The sequence below is a fragment of the Pinus tabuliformis genome, chromosome 3_2 (genome assembly GCF_031772625.1).
Source record: "Pinus tabuliformis cultivar Carrire ecotype Pingquan chromosome 3_2, CPIR1, whole genome shotgun sequence".
NCBI classification, from domain to species: Eukaryota; Viridiplantae; Streptophyta; class Pinopsida; order Pinales; family Pinaceae; genus Pinus; species Pinus tabuliformis.
Window position 1 is genome coordinate 435,126,919 of NC_142302.1, and position 4,939 is coordinate 435,131,857.

Genomic DNA, 4,939 nt, shown 5'->3' on the forward strand with positions numbered 1-4,939 from the left:
TGCAAGTAAATCCACCAGGGTACTGACCAGCCTCGCTGATAGCGAAGCCATGCTTGTGTTCCTATGTGACTCCGCTGGAGTACTGTCCAGGCTTGCTGGCAGTGGAGCAACACCAAAGATGAAACTAAGACTCTGACAACTATATTGCTTGTGCACCAATACACCCCTCAACCCCAATCAAAATGACTGTGTTTCCTTGGCTTGGAATGTGTGTCAATCGACCAAGAGCTTGGCAGATGCTACATTTTACAATCGAGCTAGTGTGAAACCAAGACGAACTGAGAACTGAACAATACTTCCGAAGGTGTTAGACTTGCTTTTCACAAACAAGGTACATTCAGAGAGCTGGAGTTCTACCAGTGTGTCACCAAGTGTTGTAGCAGCTACAACCACCCTCCAAAATTTTTCCTTAGCTTCGTTTTGGAGCCTCCCTACTAGCCTTTCACAGCAGCATGTCTTGCTTCGTCAAGTACACAAGCTTCGGTGATTTTCTTGCAGAATGATAGCCTGTCCATCAAAGCTTGTTGCATTCCTCTCACAGGATGTTCTTCTGGACTTGGTCCAGTTGCAGGCTGAGAAAATCTCTCAAGAAATTGCGCAATTCTGGAGGGAAACTAGCCTTCCCTCCAGAAATTGTGCAATTCTATCTGGCAGCTTGTTGGGATCCAGAATTGCGCAAATCTGCCAATCAAGCTTCACTGAGAAAATTGCACAACTCTTCGTAGCAGGGCTACTTAGCCCAGGAATTGTGCAATCCTGGGCAAAAGTCAGTTGCTCTGCCCAGAAATTGTGCAAATCTCCTGGGAAACCAACCTAGCTCCGTCCTAGAAATTTGCGTTTCTCCCAGCAGTTGAGCAGGCTCTTTCATGTGCAGTAGAGTTGACTGGTTCACTCAGGGACCGAGAAAAACTGATTTGCATGCATGGGGTGCTCCTCCTAAGGCAACATGCAAAATCATCCCTTGATTTAGGGATCTATTTTTAGCAGCTGGAGGTTACATGCAAGGATCATCTTAGAAACCTCCCGCCAAATGTCACTTTTCCTAGATTTGTGGCATGAGCATCACAACCTCCATCTTATAAAAACTCATCAATTGGATGCTACAGAGCTCATTCCTCACATCGACCTTGCAGCTCTTGCATCCCACATTACATCTTGTAGTTGTTGGCACATCCAGTTCAATTGCCTTGAGGTAAGCTCGTTGTTCATGACTTGCGCTGTGTTTCTGTCGCTTTTTGTGTTTCGCGTTGTGTGAGTGTTTTCTGCTTGATTTCAGTGAGCACTTGTTTTTGTTTACATGCATACTAGCTTGTACTAGCACTGTTTCAATTTTTGTTAACATCTCACTGTTGTCGCATGCATGAAACTGTTTTGCATGAACGGTTGCTGATTCGACAACTCGCTTCACCCACATGCATGTTGTTTTGTTTTTTGAATCTTTCATCCAATGTTTGCATGCACAATCAATCACTCCTATTTACATTAGTATCGCCATGCATTCACTTTCGCATTTTCTTTCAGTTTCCCGTCGGCGGGTCTGGGCACCCTTGGCCGGATTCTGCCTCACTAAGACAACATTACACAATTAGGAAAAGGAAGGCTCTCTCTTCCTCTTAGGAAATGCACATTTTTTCCCAGTGACTGTCCCACAAACTTGATTTACACAATTATGAGGGACAATGACTATTGGCCCAGAAAATTGCGCAATGCGGTCACTGAGTCTCCACTCATTGATAGCTGGAATTGTGCATTGCGCAATTCCAGCAGTCATCAGTCATCTAGGATTGTGAATTATGCAATTCCAGTAGCATATCATGCCTCCCAGACAGCCCAGACTGCCTTGTGTGCAGTTCTGGCAATCAGTCTCTCGACCTCCCGAAGGAAATTGCATAACCTTCATGATCAGTGACACAGGTATGTTGCAAGTCAATTCTCAAGTTCATTTTGGTTTTTCGACTAACAGATTTCTTGCCATGAGTGTTTCCATGTCTCTAGGTATCGTAGGTGTTCATTTGTCTCTCAGTAGCACATGTATAATGGTTTCTAGGAGAGGAGAGTCGAAGACACCGTTTAGAGCACATTTGGGGATGCAGTCGATCAAGTGTCTATGAACTTGCCTACCCACGAAGACATCAATTTGTTCGTAGAAAAGGACATCAATATGTGACGGCATTAGCATCATGGAAAGAAGCACCATGAACAACAGCTGAAGGCAGCAAACCGAATGCAACGAATGCAAGAGGAAGGTCGTTGATAACATAGAGGTGGAACAGAGTTGCAAGCTCAAGCAGATCCACTTGTGATGAAAGCAACTTTGTAGATTCAGGCTATGAGGTGATGGTGTGACATGAAGATCGTGAGAAGACAACGAACGGAACAGAGAAGGAGTTTCATGTGTTGAAGCAAAAACTCAAGGAAGAATAGGAATTGCATAGACGCGAGAATGAGTTGTAAGAGGAATAGGTACATCAGTGGGTGCAACATGCACTCACGGATGAAACTGTGCCCGTACAAGTTATAGATCCATCCCAACAGCTGGGACAAAGTAAACATGGTGAGCAGTGTTGTTGATCACATGTAAGGGAATTTAGCAACATGCATGTCATTGTGTGCACGAATGCAATATAACCCATTTGGCACACTCACCAAGGAAAAGACAAAAAGCAAGTCAAACTGGAGTTGAACATGTAGTTGATAGTTGATGTGCATGACCACCAACAGACCCTAGAAGATCAACATGGACACTATGCATCAGTGTGTTTCCAGTTAAGCCAAACCCAAGAAGACCATGTGCATACTCGCAGACAAGTTGGATGAAGGAGCCATACCAATGCACCCAGATGCAATAGAGGCAAGAGTTCGCTTTAGAAAGATGTCACCATGGAGTGCATGAACACCATCATGGATGACCAAGCTTGGCATCAGCTGACCACCTTCACCATCACAAGCATGTCAAAGAGTTGATCTCACCACAACGGATCGAGTGCCATTGATGTCTTGCATGGCTTTCTCAATCCATTTTGTCTCACATGAGCACATGTGCATTTTAATGTAACGTCTTGTCAAGTGGAAGTTCAAGTGTCGATAGTTGGATGTAACAGTCATAAAGTAGGTGAAGAGTCATGAGGGTAGATGAACTGTCACAAAGGGGAATGTCAAGGGTCACCCCACCCTTTTCTATAAATAGAACCTCATAACTCATTGTAAAGGCTTTTGGTCAGCCAAGCTTCTGATAGGACTACCTTAGAGAGAGCTTGGACAGTATTATAACGAGCCTTGGCTTCTCCACTGTGCAAAGCTAGTATATTTCTTTGGAGGAGCAGGTGGTTGTGGCTGTAACATTCTGCTATCGGAACTAGTGGTTGGACAAGGATGTATTTTATGACTGGAACTTACATTTCTTAATATAACAGAGCCACCAAGTTTCATGCATATGTTGTATTGTATTCCAGCTATCTTGTTTACTCTAAATGGCATATGTATTCATTTTCTTACGCATGCATGTATGGACTATTCTGTATGAGTATGTATGAATCTTTCTGAAATGTGTTGTTGGTTTAACCATCACTTTGGATTGCTAGCTAACTTTCCTTCCATGTTGTGATGCATCTTTGCTCATGTGTTCCCTTCTTAACTCTGTGCTATCACAAGTTTCCAAGGGGCACACTCATCTCAACCCCTGTGTGTTAGAACCTCTCATGCACATTCCTTGGCTTGTTGCAACTATCACACCCTTGCTACCAACAAAGACATCTTACTTGCCTCTGTGTGAAATCGTAGTAAAGGCGATACTGCACGGCCCACTGCAAGGACTCCTACACCAAACGGTCTGAGGTCTAGTTGGGACTTCTTACCGGGGAGATCCCATTACATGTTTGTGAGTCCAGCACTGTAAAAATATGGGAAAAGGGGTAAATGGATTTCTATTATCCTGGAATATGACATTGAAATCAAACCTACCAAACTCATTAAGGGTCAGGGGTTATCTAAATTGATGGCTGAATCGAATTTACATGCTTTGGATATAAAATTTCTAGCTATACTTGATGAACAAGGAGAGAAGGCGACCCCACAAGTAACAGAGGATTTTGCAACCTCTCCCTGGTATGCACACCTTATTTTTGTTTTACATCATTTACAAGCTCCTCTTGGTTTGACCAAGGCTAAAGCTATATTTCTTAAACTCAAAGCTATGAAATTTTTTATTCTAGACAATAATTTGTATTGGAAAGATGCTGGAGGAATTTTACTAAATTTCTTGTTGAAATATGAAGCAAATAAAGTAATGCAGGAATTTCATGAAGGAGACTGTGGAGGACACTTGTACTGGAAGATCCTAAGATTTGGTTTCTATTGGACAACCTTATTTGCAGATGTCCATAAGAAAGTCACCTCATGTCACAAATGTTAGATATTTTAAGGCAAAAGGAAATTGTTTCCTTTACCCTTGAAGCCAATATCAGCCAAAACTCTTTTTCAACAGTGGGGTTTGGATTTTATTGGAGAAATTCATCCTTCCTCCTCGGCCCAACACAAATGGATTCTTACAGCCACCGATTATTTTACCAAATGGATTGAAGCTATACCTACAAGGCAAGCTTCTGATGCAGTGATTATTAAATTCTTAGAAAATAATATTCTTTCAAGATTTGGATGTCCCAAGAAAATCATTACAGATAATGCAACAACACTCAAATCAAAGAAGGTGGTGGAGTTTTGCAACAAATATAAAATAACCTTAGTACACTCTACTGCCTATTACCCCCAGGGGGATGGATTAGCATAGTCTTCCAACAAAATTCTGGTTAATATCATCAAGAAATTGTTGCAAGATAACAAGAAATCATGGCATAAAAAATTGGTAAACGCATTATGGGATGACAGACTCACCACTGAGAAATCAATTGGCGTGCCTCCATACCAATTGGTTTATGGAATG